The 14,920-nt window shown below is 50.8% G+C and overlaps 1 pseudogene; it reads left to right on the forward strand.

Annotated features, from left to right (window-relative positions):
• Nucleotides 1–9,529: 9,529 nt before the first annotated feature.
• LOC101429244 (splicing factor, proline- and glutamine-rich pseudogene) lies at nucleotides 9,530–11,637 on the forward strand (annotated as a pseudogene).
• Nucleotides 11,638–14,920: the final 3,283 nt, after the last annotated feature.

Consider the following 14,920-nt stretch of genomic DNA (forward strand, 5'->3'; position numbering starts at 1 on the left):
AGAAACCAATTGTATCCCTGGGGGACAAAACTGATTTCCATTGCTGTGGACAGGAATTATTTCCTACTACTTAACTTCTACCCCATCAGAGACGGAAAACACCAGCCCTGCCTGGAGAAAGACAATCAAAGGCAGACTCCTGTAGCTTCAGGAAATCCCAGCCCCACTGAAAGCACCCCCGTGTCTCTTCTGCTCTTCCAAGTCTTGCACAATTTTTCCTGGCAGAGGCCATCTCAGTCTTCCTGGTAACCCATTCTCACTGGCAGCACCATCTAGATTCTAGAGCGCCGCCTAATCCAGCACATTCGAATCACCCCAGGAAGGCTGCAGCACCCCCCAGATTAATGAAATCAGCATTTCTGTGGGTGGGGCTCACTTTCAGAATCTTTTAAAGCTCCCAGGTGGTTCTGCTGTGCAGCCAGAGTAAGAACCAGGGCCGGAGGATGCGAGCTGGCTGCCACCCGCCAGGCCTCGCCCCTCCCCCACGCCTCCCAGCTGCCCACCCCCTCCACTCCGCTCCCACCCCTCCCACCCCCCAGCTGCCCACCTTCTCCTCCCCTCCCCTTTCCCCTCCAGCTTACCCCCCCTCCACCGCCCTGCTGCCCACCCTCCACCACTCCCAGCTCCTCCCCCTGCTTCCTTTGTGCCTCAGGGGCAGTCACGGCCGCCCCACGTGTCTCCTGAAACTTCCCTACTATTCTGCAAAAGTGGCGTGGTGGAGTGGGGGCAGCCCCGACAATGGCCCTTTCAAAGACCCAAGGGGGATTCTGAGGGGAGGAAGAGGGAAGAATGAGTGTAACGTGCGACATTTTGGGGACATTAGAATTGTTCTGCGTGATATTGCAATGACAGATACAGGCCATTATACATTTTGTCAAAACCCAAAAATTGTGTGGGTGAAGGGTAAACTATACTGTAAACTATAACCGTGGTTAGTGGCAGCGCTTCAGTCTGTGCTCATCGATTGTAACAAACGTACCCCACTAAGGAAGGGTGTTGTTAATGGGGGAGGGGGTGGTGCATATGGGAATCCCCTGTATTTTCAGTGTAACGTTTATGTCATCTAAAGCTTCTTTAGAAATAAGGGGGGGGGGGACCGAAGGGGGAACGTGGAGGAGTTAGGCCCCTTTTGAAACGGTTTTTCTCCAGACCCGGAAGGAGCCCCGGCTGGAAAACCACCAACGAGCAGAAATCTGTCTCCCCAGCTGTCCCCAGAGCCACAGCCAGCGTCGCAGAGGCCACCAGGTTTAAGAGGCGCCACCAGCTGGTGGCCATGGAGGGGACCGCGTGGGGGGCCACATAGGGGAGCGCTCCGCCAGGGACGTGAATCCAGGCACCAAAGGCGCAGCTGAAGCCCCAGGCTCAGCCTTTCACAGAACGTGCTGGAAGACGTCTGCTGTTCACTTCCTGGTAGGTTTTCGGCCGGGAGAGCTGCGGTCACCAAGCGCCCCAGGCTCCCGGGTCCCTCCAGAAAAGCTGGGCAAGTCCGCGGGCGAGGGAGCAATGCCCTCTGGGAGTTTGGCCACGGGAGGACTTTGCGCACCCACTGGCCCTCCAGGGGCTGTCGCGGAGCCCGAGGCAGGCCACCAGGGCCACATCGTGACCCGCTTCCTGTGTGCTGTGACCTGAGGCGAGTGGCAAACAAAAGGCAAATCAGGACTGGGAAGGGAGGGCCTGGACTGGGCAAGGGACGACTGCTGCAGACGAACGTCTGAGCACGAGGGTTCAGCTGACGTCTCTCCTCAGGCAGGAAGTGGGGTGAAAGGTCTGCGTGGTCCGAGAGCGGAGCGGAGCGTGTTCTGCGCTGAAGCAGCCGTCTCCTGGCCGGCGTCCTTACAGGCTGGGTCTGCAGGAAGGCAGGTGCTCACCCAAGTCTGGTTAACAAGCATCTTGTTCCCACCGACCGGTGGGGACAGGCGGTTCAGCACCTCGTTTACGAAGCGATAAATGGGGGCGCGGAGGGTCTGCATCTGGCCTTGACCCAGGGAAACGAGGGGCGTCCGTGAGGCCTGGCTAAGTAAGGTGCTCTGCAATGAGCCTTCTTGGAAATAAGGACGAAGTTAAATATTGTCACAGGTCAGTTAACCTTTCTGAGCCTCTAAAAGTAAGCACAGCAGTACCTAGTTCCGAGGCTGGCTTTGAAAGGTAAGTGGCATAATGTACACAAAGGTGGCTGGCACAGAGCCAGGTACGTAGCTAATCAGGTTAATTTCCCCCCCTGTTAGTCCTCAAGAATTAGGGGGTCAGGCCTGGGTAGCAGCCAGCTTCTAGCCCTGTGCTGTCCACGGCAGTGACCGTAAGTCCCCATGGCGCCTGAGCATTGACACTCAGTCTGTGTGAATTGCTGTATGTTATAAATATAAAATACACGCCGGATATTGAAGACAGTGCAAAAAAAATGCAGAATCGCTCAGTAAGTTTTCGTCTTGATTACATGTTGAACTGATAATCCTGGATTAAATAAAATATATTATTAAAATGGATTTCCCCTGTTTCTTTTGACATTTTTCTGTGGGGCTACTAGGAAATCTAAAGTTAGATGTGTGACTCACATTCTGTTCCTCCTGGACTAGATGGAAGCAAACAGGTCCATCCCAAGAGGGTGGGGGCTGGCGGGCGACTGGGTTATGTGATCCCGTGGCGTTGCGGGCTTCTCCAAAACGCAGAAACCATAACTAGCTTGCGGGGCTCTGCCAGGCTCCCCGGAAAGCTGGCGCTTCTCGCTGCCTTCCAAGTGCTTTACGCATTAATCTTCATTTAATCCTCACCACAACTCTGCGAGACTGGGGGTCATTATGCCCATTTTGTGAAAAAGGTAACTGAGGCAAGAGGTTAACAAACATGCCTTAGTTAAAGAAAGAGATTCTTCAAAAAGCTAAACAAAGAATCACCATATGACCTGCAATCCCACTTCTAGGCATATACCCCAAAGAAGTGAAAGCAGGCTCAATACTTGCACAAAAAGATTCATGGCAGCACTGCTCACCACAGCCGAAGGCCCAGCAGCAGGTGAACGGGTAAAAGAAATGTGGTCCTGTCCATTCAGTGGAATATTCTTCAGCTATAAAAAGAGGTGAAGTCCTGACGTATGCCACAATGTGGATGAACCTTGAAGACATAATGCAAGTAAAATAAGCCATACACTAAAGGACAAATATTGTCCAAGCCCACGTACATGAAATATCTAGAATAAGCAAATTTATGGGACAGAAAAGTAAACGACAGGGTACCAGGGGCTGAGGGTAGGGGGAGAGGGAGCTAGTGCTAATGGGGTACAGAGTTTCTGTTTGGGATGTTGAAAACAAAGTTTTAGTCATGGATGGTGGTGGTTACACAACATCGTAAATATAATTAATGCCCCTGAATTATACACTAAAACCAGATGAAAAAGGAAGTGTTGTTACATGTGTTTTACCACAATCAAATGTAAGCAAACAAGCCAAGCAAAAGCAGAGAGAATGAGCCGGGACCTTGAGCCAGGGAGCCCGGTGCAGCCACACGCTCTTCACGCGCCCGCACGCCGCCTCTGGCACCGGCACCTGCAGCGGGCATGCCCGCCCGCACCGTGGCTACTCCTGGCACGGCTGTGCCACGTCAGCCAGCAAGAAGGAGAGTCCAGGAGTTCCCAGGAGGAGTGTGCCGCGGGCTGAAGGGGCCCTTGATTAATTCCTCCTGCTGATCTAACGCGAGCCCAGCCTGGGCTGAGCCGAGGATGCGTGGCCACGGGAAGACGCCTCGTTCACCCCAGCCGGGCGTCTCGCAGGATGCAGGTGGAAGCGCCCCAGAGCCATGTCTCCCCTCTTCGAAGACTTTTCTTCCCACGGAGGGGTGGGCGGGCAAGGAGAAGGGCAAGTCAAAGTCGGGGGTAAGAGATAAGGTAGCTCGCCCCAGCTCTGCGCAAGCTGGCCGTGACCTTGGGTGGTCACTTGCCCCCTCTCGGCCTTGATGTTCCCATCTGTACCCTGAGGAACTAAAGCACCCACGTCTCCTGGGGTTGGATGGGAGTTCAAGGCGTCAGCGCAGAGCAGCCGTCATGACAGGTGGCTCTCGTTTCGGGGGTGGGGCTGGGACCTGGGCTTTGGCCACGAACCTACAGGAGACCCTGCAGGCAGCTGCTGCCCCTTTCACGGGCGTGGGGAGCATCAGGACAGCCGCAACCTGGGCGTGACACCCCGGGGCTCGATCGGGGCACAAGCGGGGCTCGCTCCCCGGCAGGGCTCCTGGCGCAGCGTGCCAGCCGCCACTGCCCGCCGAGCCCGGGCTGGCTCCTGGAGGCCCAGGGTGCAGGGGACTAGGTGACACCACAGACTGGTCCAGACCCCCTGGTCTCCCCTGCCTGCCCTCCCGGGCATCCCCAAGGCCAGGCGGCCAGGCTCCTGCCGCCTCCGCACCTGTGCGCGACGTGCCAGGCGCTGCCGGCCACAGGCTGCCAAGCCCTTGCTTAGGGAAAGCTGGTGACCGGCCCCGGGGATGGACCAGCCTGTGCCCTGAAATGGGGTCCCAAGCCACGGGGACCCTGAGGAAATCCTTGCCTCCACCCTGGACGTACAGATCAGGCCTCACGCCTGACCTAGCCCCAGCCACATCCTCTTGCAGAGCAGTGCAGAGGGCACAGGACGGTGGCTTTTGCCTTGGAATTAGGGTTGCCAACAAAACAGAATTGCTGGTTAAATTTGAATTTCAGATAAACAACAACAACAACAAAATTTTTTTTTAGTATAACTATGCCCCATGCAATATTTGGGACATACTTATTAAAAAAAATTATTCACTGTTTATCTGAAATCCAAATTTACCAGGGCATTCTGATTTGTTTTATGAAATCTAGCAACCCTCTTTGGAAGGCTCTGGAGAGGAGCTCAGCGTTGCTGTGGAGTGGAGTGTTACAAGCCCCTGCGCTGTAGTCACACTCTCTGGGGTCAAATTCTGGCTCTGCCATCTGCCAGCCTTGTGGTCCTAATTTCTAGGCCCATGTTCAACATCTGAAAAATGGACATGACAATGATAGTACCTGCTTTATATGATTGTTGTTATGGACAAAACAGGAGAGCACATATAAGACTTTTTAAAAAATATTTTATTTATTTCTCCCCCCACCTCTTGTTGTATTGCACTTGCTGTCTGCTCTCTGTGTCCATTTTCTGTATGTTCTTCTGTGTCTGTTTGTCTTCTCTTTAGGCGGCACCAGGAACCAATCCTGGGACCTTCTGGAGTGGGAGAGAGGCGCTCAATCTCTTGCACCACCTCAGCTCCCTGGTCTGCTGTGTCTCTTATTGTCTCTCCTCCGTGTCTCTTTTTTGTTGTGTTATCTTGCTGCGCCAGCTCTCTGCTTGGGTCAGCACTCCACTCAGGCCAGCCTGCTGTGCGGGCCAGCTTGCCTTCACCGGGACACCCCGGGAATCAAACCCTGGACCTTCCATATGGTAGATGGGAGCCCAATTGCTTGAGCCACATCCACTTCCCTATAAGACTTTTGGCTCAATTTAAGTGCTTACCTGCGATGATGCTGATGACAATGAGGGTTGGCAGCAGTGCGGCTGAGGACCAGCTCTGCGAGGCCAGGGAAGGATGCTCTCCTCCCCAGGAAGGGGAAATGTGCTGGAGTGTCAGGAAAAAGGCGCCTGCTCACCCATGCTGCTGTAGCATTTGAACCCAAGACTCCGCTGACCCAAGCAGGTGCCCTGCGGGTGGGTACAGGGGGCCCTTACCACCGTCTGCTGGGTGTGACCCAGCCCCTTGGCCCCTAAAAGAGGACACCCAGAGCCCCTCAGAGCAACGACAGCTTTGCCAGCTCCTCCTGGGTGTCTCTGAGTCACTAGACTGAAAGGGGGTGGGGAGTCCTGGGTAAGATCAGTGGGTCAGAACCCACACAGAAATCCTGCATCAACAACAAAAAGACAAACGACCCAATTTAAAAATGGGCAAAAGGCTTGAATAGACACTTATTCAAAGATACACAAATGGCCAAAGAGCTCTAAAAAGATGCTCAACATCATTTTGATAGGAAAAACCCATAGGAAAATGCAAATCAAACCCACAATGAGAAGCCATTTCACAACCACCAGACTGGCTGCTATTTTAAAAAGGTAAAGTTACAAGTGTGGGAGAGGGATGTGGAGAAATAGGAACATTCACTCCTTGTTGATGGAAATATAGAATGGTGCAGCTGCAGAAGACAATTTGATGGTGCTTCAGAAAACTAAGTATAGAAATACCACATGGCCCGGCAAGCCCACTTCTAGGTATATACCCAAAAGAGCTGAAAGCAGGGACTTGAATGGATATTTGCACACTGATGTTCATAGCAGTATTATTCACAATTGCCAAAAGATGGGGGCAATCCAAATGTCATCAACTGACGAATGGATAAACAAAACGTGATCTATACACATAATGAAATACTATTCAGCTGTAAAAAAAGAATGGAGTTCTGATACAATCAATAATGTAGACAAACTTTGAAGACTTCATGTTGAATAAAACAAGATACACACAAAAGGACAAATATTGTATGATCTTACTGATTTGAAATAATTAGAATAAAGAAATTCATAGAGTCAAAAACTAGAATGTAGTTTACCAGGGGATGAGGTGGGAGCAGGGAATGGGGAGTTGAGGCTTAAATTATACAGAGTTTTTTTTGGTAATTGGGAGGCAGATTTGGCTCAAGTGATAGAGCATCCGCCTACCACATGGGAGGTCCAGGGTTCAAACCCAGGGCCTCCTGACCCGGGTGGTGAGCTGGTCCACGCGCAGTGCTGATGTGCACAAGGAGTGCTGATGTGTGCAAGGAGTGCTGTGCCACGCGGGGGTGTCCCCCGCATAGGGAAGCCCCATGCACAAGGAGTGCGCCCTATAAGGAGAGCCATTCTGTGCGGAAAAAAAGGGCAGCCTGCCTAGGTGTGGCGCTGCACGCACAGAGAGCTGATTCTGCAAGATGATGCAACAAAAGAAGAGACACAGATTTCCGGTGCCACTGACAAGAATCCAAGCAGACACTGAAGAACACACAGAGCAAAAGGACACAGAGAGCAGACAACGGGGTGGAGGAAGGGGAGAGAGAAATTTTTTAAAAATAAAATCTTAAAAATAGTTTTGGTAATTGATGGTGGTGATGGCAGCACAACATTGTGAAGGTAATTAATAGCCCTGAATTAAACATTTGAATATAGCTAAAAGGAAAAAATTTAGGCTGTATGCATGATACTAGAATAAATTTTTTAAAAAACTCCATAGGACGGTACAACACAGTGAATCCTAAAGTAAACCATGGCCTAGAATTAATAGTACAATTATAAAAATGTGCTTTCATCTATTGCAACAAATGTACCACATTAATGCAAGGTGTTACCATTAGGGTGGTATATGGGAACTCTGTATTTTATGTATACTTTTTCTGTAAACATATAACTCCTCTATTTAAAAAATAAAAAGATGAGTGGCAATTACTCAGCCAGCCACGAGGCAGTACTCCAAGTGCTCTGGGACTATTTCCTCCTAACCGCGGCATTTCTAAGCTGTGTCATTGTGTAAAGGGGTTGGCTGTTAAACGCAGGAAAGTGTCTTATGAATCGGTTGCTCACTCCCAACCTACAAAGTCCCTGAGCACGTTCACGTAAATGTGTTCAGCCTTCCGAGGGGATGCTCTGAAAAGAAAGACAGAGAGGGAAGCAGACTTGTCTTAGTGGTTAGGGCATCCATCTACCACATGGGAGGGCCGTGGTTCAAACCCCGGGCCTCCTTGACCCGTGTGGAGCTGGCCCATGCGCAGTGCTGATGCGCGCAAGGAGTGCCCTGCCACGCAGGGGTGTCCCCCGCGTAGGGGAGCCCCACGCGCAAGGAGTGCACCCCGTAAGGAGAGCCGCCCAGCATGAAAGAAAGTGCAGCCTGCCCAGGAATGGCGCCACACACACACGGAGAGCTGACACAACAAGATGATGCAACAAAAAGAAACACAGATTCCCAGTGCCGCTGACAACAGAAACGGACAAAGAAGAACACGCAGCAAATAGACACAGAGAACAGACAACTGGGCAGGGGGAGGGGAAGAGAAATAAATAAATAAATCTTCAAAAAAAAACAAAACACAGAGAAACACTCGACCCCCGCCGCAAAAGTCCCTCCCTGAGACCTGCGGGTGCCTGGTTCTCTCGCCCAAGTCCTCCCCGCCCCCTGCAGAGCATGTGCAGTTGACACGGGAACCACCTCCTAAAAGCCATCTTCCCTTTTTGATAAGAGGGGCATCCGGTTAAAAGGCTACATTTTTCAAACCCCTTGGAGGTAAGTGTGACCAGGTGACTAGATTGTGGCCAGTGACAAAGGAGGAACAGTCTCCTTTTAGTGGGGGGGAAGCGGCAGGAAGGAGGAAGGAGACAAAGATACACTGGACGGAGCTCAAGCAGCCATCCTGGGCCCTGAGGCAACATGCTTAGGTTGGTGGAAAACCAAACAGCAGGAGTCTGGCTTCCTAAAGCTACAGAGCAGGCACACGGCCTGAGCTGTCTCCCTCCTTACTTCTTTTATGTAAGAAAACAAAGAATTCTATCTTTTATAAGCTACTATTATCTTAGATTTTTGGCAACCCATTCTGTATTGTATTTCCCAACCAATTCTGTATTGTATTTCCATTTCTGACAGGAAACAAATTAGAGAGTGAAGGGGAGTGGATGTGGCTCAAGTGGTTGAGCACCTGCTTCCCACATGGGAGGTCCTGGGTTCGATCCCCAGTGCCTCCTAAAAACAAATGAAACAACCAACTCAGGGGAACTGATGTGGCTCAATGGTTGAGCTCTGGCTCCCCACATAAGAGTCCCAGGTTCAATCCCAGGCCCCAGTACCTCAAAAAATAATAATAATCATTAGAGAGTATAAGAACTGGAATCCATAGAGCTAGGAAGAGGCAACTCCCTGCCCACCCAAATCCAGGCTTGCGTCGCTGTCCCTCACTGGGCAGTAGGCTGGCGTTTCCGTGGAGGAGGCTATGCAGTAAAGGGTGAACTCAGCAGGCTGGGATGTGCAAACCCTGCACATTCCAATGAGAGGACTGGCCCCTGCCCAGCTAGTGGGGAGCAACCCCTAAGCCTTCTGCACATCCTGCCTGACAGGAGGGTCTTAGTTTACCGCAGGTGCCCTCCCCATGGTCTGTGCTATGGCATGATTTACCGTGGGGTCTGGGGCTGCACAGGGCCAGCTGGACCTCTGAAGGGGCTGGAGACTGAGTGAGGCCAGTCAGGCGGACACGCATTGCCCACGTGAGCAGCCCCCGCTAAAATCCCAGATACCAAGTGTTGGGGGTGGACTCACGCCTCCCACAAGAAGCCCCGGGGCTGTGGGTGTGGACCGTCTGGGAAGAGGACCTGTGAGGGCACTGGGAGTTGAGGGGGGTGCAGACTGGAGGAGGGGGGCCTTTATCCAGCAGGGCTGGGGTCCTCAGAAGCCCCCAAAATTGGACACGGGATAGGAAGCCACAGGAGGGCAGCCAGAAGCTGGAAGTCTATGGAACCAGGAAGAGAAAAGAGAAGAGGCCACCATGGGCATGCCATGTGACAAAAAAGGTAAGGAACCCCAAAGCCTCCTGGCCAGCCAGAAGACCCCTCCCCAGGAGGAGGCCAGCCTGATAGTGTCTGGAACCATGAACCAATAAATTCCTACTGTTCAGCCAACCCATCGCATGGTCCGTTTCAGCAGCCAAGAAACCAAAAACACCAAGGCTCGCGAGGCCATCCCTGCTTGACCACGTTTTATGCGTGTCGTTACACGTGCTGTCTGTATAACTTCCCGAGGAGAGGACAGCGGGAAACTAGCACCTGGTCTCTCCTGGACTCTGTGCCATGCGCCTTTTACCTCTCCTGGTTTTAATCTGTATCCTTACACTGTAACAAACCATTCCCGTGGGACCCATGCCTCCCGGCCCAGGCCAGGGGGGGTCCCAATCCCCCAATCCCACCACCAGCTCTGCACCACCAGCAGCAGCAGCCCCGCCACTGCCGCAGGGCTAAGCCCATCATTCCCTGGGGACCCCACCCTGCTCCCAGAGGAGGCAACGCCACTCCCCAGACCTCTGGGGCCCGTCCAGGGCCAGGAGCCCTCAGACTCCACCACCTGCAGTCACCTCGGCTCCACCCGGGGCCCTTCCACCCACGCAGCCATAGTGGGGTCCTGACCACTCTCCTCACACTGGGGTCCCACTGTCTCTACCCATACGAGGCCTGGGCCCAGGACCCAGCAGCTCCAAAGGGGGCAAATGCCCGGCAGTGGCCTGGGCCTAAGCACTCGTGGTGGCCACCTCAAGTCACTGCACTGAGGTGGTGGGGAGCCCTGCAGGGGACCAGCAGCACCACCAGGGTCCCCCAGGCACAGACCAGGCAGCCGCAGTGAAGACAAGATCTCCACTTCCAAGGGAGTTAAAGCCAACCTGTCTTCCTTGAGGACCTGGCGAGAAAACTTACTTACACGTAGCACTGTCAATTGTTCATCCGTCATCTACCTGCTGATATCGCAGGGGATGAATTCCAAAGACTGCCTACTAGATATGGAGAACCAGGAGAAGTTTTTTATCAACAAAGGCAAAGGATTTGGATTTACTAAACTTGAATCTAGAGCCTTGGTGGAAATTGCCAAAGCTGAACTTGATGCACCCATGAGAGGGAGTCGGCTTCGGGTTCACTTTGCCACACAGGCTGCTGCCCTTTCCATTCACAATCTTTCTCCTAATGTTGCCAGTGAACTTTTGGAAGAAGCCATGAGCCAGACTGGCCTATTGAAAGGGCTGCTGTAGTTGTGGGTAATTGTGGAAGATCTACAGGGAAAGGCATCTTTGAATTTGCTTGTAAACCAGCAGCAAGGAAAACATCTGAAAGATGCAGTGAAGGCATTTTCTTACTGGCAGCAACTCCTCTTGAACAATTAGATGAGGAAGATGGTCTTCCTGAAAAACTTTGCACAGGAGAGTCCAATGTGTCAAAAGGAGAGAGAAACCTCTCCCTGTTTTGCCCAGCACAGCACGTTTGAGCGTGAACATTCTCAGTGATGGAAGTCCTTGGTTGAAATGAAAGACTGCAAAGGGAACAAGTTGAGAAAAGACATGAAAGATGCAAAGGACAAATTGGAAAGTGAGATGAAAGAGGTCTGTCATGAGCATCAGGCAAATCTTTTGCTCCAGGATCTGATGAGACGCCAGGAAGAGGGAAGAAGCATGAAAGAAGTTCACAACCAGGAAATGCAGAAACACAAAGAAATGCAACTGAGGCAAGAGGAGGAATGACATAGAAGGGAGGAAGAGATGATAACTTGTCGTTTGGAAGAACAAATGAGACACCAAGAGAGGAAATCTACAGCCAGGTGGCTTCCTGGAGCCAAGAGAAATACGTGAGAATGGGTGGTGGAGGAGCGATGAACATGGGAGAGCCCTGTGGTTCAGGAGGCCGGAAATGTCCACCTCTAGGTGGCGGTGGTGGCGTAGGCTGGGAAGCCAGTCTGGAGGTCCAGCACCATGAGCGGCACCACGACGGAGGCGACACGCAGACCACGTGCTCCAGGTGGCAAGGTGCAGGGCCGGCGGGCGGGCCGGGTCCTGGAGGAACGGGCCTGAACCCCAGGAGGGCCCAAACAAACAAGAACAACGGATTCCAGACGTGAGATCAGCCCTCATTCCAGTTTGTGTTGCCTTTTCCTTGTTTAGATACCAACATTATAAATTATTGCATTTCAGTAAGAAAGCGAATACCTTCTTATGGAAGTTAACAGTTTATATTTGAGAATGATCTGTCTGGGCATGTAAAATTATGTAATGCAGTGTTTGAAACAGGAGAACTGTTTTCCTTTTTTTTTTTTTTTTAATTGTATAATGTCCTTCAAGTTTTGGCAGCGTGCCTTATGTCACTGAATTCCCAAAATATACCTTTTTTTTTTCCCTGTGCTTCAAACAGACAGAAAAACAGTTGTGATATTGATCTTCAGCTTGCCGCTCATGCTTCTATGCACATTAGGCTAGGCATTCCACTTTGTTGAAAGCGTGAGAGTGTCCTTTGAATGGCATATGCCATTTCTGGCAAATGTATTTGGAGATTAAGTATTGCTTTCTATAAATAACTACCCTCTTGTTTTAAAAAGAAGAAATGCATATCGAAGCATTTCATGATTTTATTTGTTTGGCATTATAGGAAGCAAAATGGTGCTAAATATTTTTGAATGGTTATGTAAGCAAAGCTGAACTGTAAATCTTTATTCAGAAATGTGCGCTAAGTTTATGGAATGGGAGCAGATGTAGTTTAAGTGGCTGAGTGCCTGCTTCCCATGTACAGGGTCCTGGATTTGATCCCTGGTACCTCCTAAAAACAAAACAAACAAAAAAACCAACTTTCATTGGGGAGCAAATGTGGCTCAGTGGTTGAGCACCTTCTTTCCATGTATGAGATCCTGGGTTCAATTCCCAGTACCTCATTAAAAAAAAAAAAAAAGATTATGAAATGTGTGTCAGAATTATTGGTAGGGGAGAAAGAATAGGTTTTGGCTAAATAGATGTTTTATGGCCCTAGGATCTATCCCTTCCTTGCAAGTTACTGATGAAAAAGTGGAACGATCATTCTGTTGCATTCCCCCATCCTTGTTTTTAAAAGAACAAATCCCTAGCCCTACAAATGCCTTGTATTACACTTTTACACTTGAATTAAAGATTATTAAAGATGAAAAAAACACCTGTAATTGTGAGAATAGCAGCTTTGCTGAGTTCTGTGGATCCTTCTAGAGAATCACTGAACCAGAGGGTGGTTTGGGAAGCACTAACACAGAGAGTTTGGGGGACTATAAGGAAATGAGGACTAGGGAATGTACCTTGAATTTGCATTTGCACAGCAAGCACACTCTTTGCACTAATATTGTGTATCCATTTGGGGGATTTAGGAATGCCCGATGGAAACCAATGAGGGGGCTAGAGTTCCCTCAACCCCCGAGTCCATGGTTACTGCCCCGGGATCCATGCCACCCATGCACACCATGCCCTGCTGTGACACAAACAACACTCAGCTTGGCTTTCCTGCTCTCAGGAAGCTCAAGATCACAAATGACCAGAAAATAATGAAATACTGAACATAAACGTCCAAACAAAATGTTAACACCAGATGAAACAGTGTTGGGGAGTAGGGTTAACAGAGGCTTTTAATTTTCCTGGTTTGTATGTTTTTGTGTTTTCCAGATTTTCTCCATATACAGGTAATACTTTTGTAATAAGCAAAATGGCAGCTGGAGGGACGCGGACTCAGCCCAATGGATAAGGTGTCTGCCTACCACATGGGAGGTCTGTGGTTCAAACCCCAGGCCTCCTTGACCCGTGTGGAGCTGGCCCATGTGCAGTGCTGATGCATGCAAGGAGTGCCCTGTCATACAGGGGTGTCCCTGCGTAGGGGAGCCCCACGCGCAAGGAGTGTGCCCTGTAGGGAGAGCTGCCCAGTGCGAAAGAAAGTGCAGCCTGCCCAGGAGTGGCGCCGCACACATGGAGAGCTGACACAACAAGATGACACATCAAAAAGAAACACAGATTCCCGGTGCTGCCGATAAGGATAGAAGTGGTCACAGAAGAACACACAGTGAATGGACACAGAGAGCAGACAACGGGGGGGCAGGGGGAGCGAAAGTTTTTTTTTAAATGGCAGCTGGAGAAAGGTGTGTTGGGAGGCAGCCTAGAGTGGGGGACACAGGGACAGGGGGACAGGGGGACAGAGCGATGCCTGGCCAGGAGGAACTCCTCCAATGGGAGCAGCAGAAGGCACGTGAGGAGGTGGGCTAGGGGGTCGGGGTCTGGACTCGCCCCCAGGGGCAGTAACCGTGGAATATTTTTTTCCCACTCGTGGTTTTCAGCCACACCCTGCCCCTTGTCTGTCTCCCAGTTCATGAGTGACAGCTCGGGCAGAGGCCCTCAATTTCTGGTCACTTTTGGTTATTAACACCCAGTCCGTGAATCCACCATGGGGGGTTGGAACATGTCGCGACACAGACACCTTCTTACTCCGCGTCCTGTGGGTGTGAACCTTGTGAAGATGGCATTTTTAGGTAAGGTGTGGCCAAGTGAACCAGGTGGGCCTCTATCTAGCTGGAGGTGCTATAAAGAGAAAGCCACGGAAGGAGCCAGACACCAAAATCAGCAGAGCCGGAAGAGAAAGGAGAGGACATCGCCACATGACAAGAGGCAGAGAAACAAGCCAGGAACCCCAAGGCTCGCCGGCAGCCAGCACCAGATCACTACAGATTTTCGGGAAAAAGCAAGTTTGCCGTTATCTTGATTTGGGATTTTTTTCTGGGCTCAAAACCATGAGCTGATAAATGCTTGTTGTTGAAGCCACCCCACTGCGTGGATTTGTCATAGCAGCCTGGCAGCCCAAGACACCACTTACTCCTTTCCAGTAGGTCCCAGCCGCAGCACTGTTGGTGTGGAGCTGGGTAACTCTCTGCACTGGGACCTGCCCTAGGTGCTGGCACCCCAGGGCTCTACCTACTAAAAACCAGTAGCACCTTCAAGTTAAACTGTCTCCAGACATTGCTAAATGTTCCAGGGGGTCAAGATCGTCCCCATCGTCCCGCCTTGATAAACTCTGCTCTAGATCTAAATACGAGGTTGCAGGAAACATGGTGGGAAAGAAGACAAGTTAAATAACTGCATGAGGAAGCAATCAGTGAAATCCGGAATGTGGTGCATTCTACAGGACAAATGGCCCAGTTTTGTTGTGGTGGTTGTTTTTAATGAATCTATGACACGAAAAGAAAAAACAGAAACTGAAGAGCTACATCAGCTTGATGCGATGTGAAGACCTTGTTTGGGTTCTGTTTTGACCAAAAACAACTGTAAAAAGACATTTTTGAGATCACTAGGGAGATCTTGGACTATGAATGGCTTATTAGATAATGTTCAGGAATTTTGTGACATGTG

Source organism: Dasypus novemcinctus, chromosome 21 (genome assembly GCF_030445035.2).
Source record: "Dasypus novemcinctus isolate mDasNov1 chromosome 21, mDasNov1.1.hap2, whole genome shotgun sequence".
Taxonomy (NCBI): Eukaryota; Metazoa; Chordata; class Mammalia; order Cingulata; family Dasypodidae; genus Dasypus; species Dasypus novemcinctus.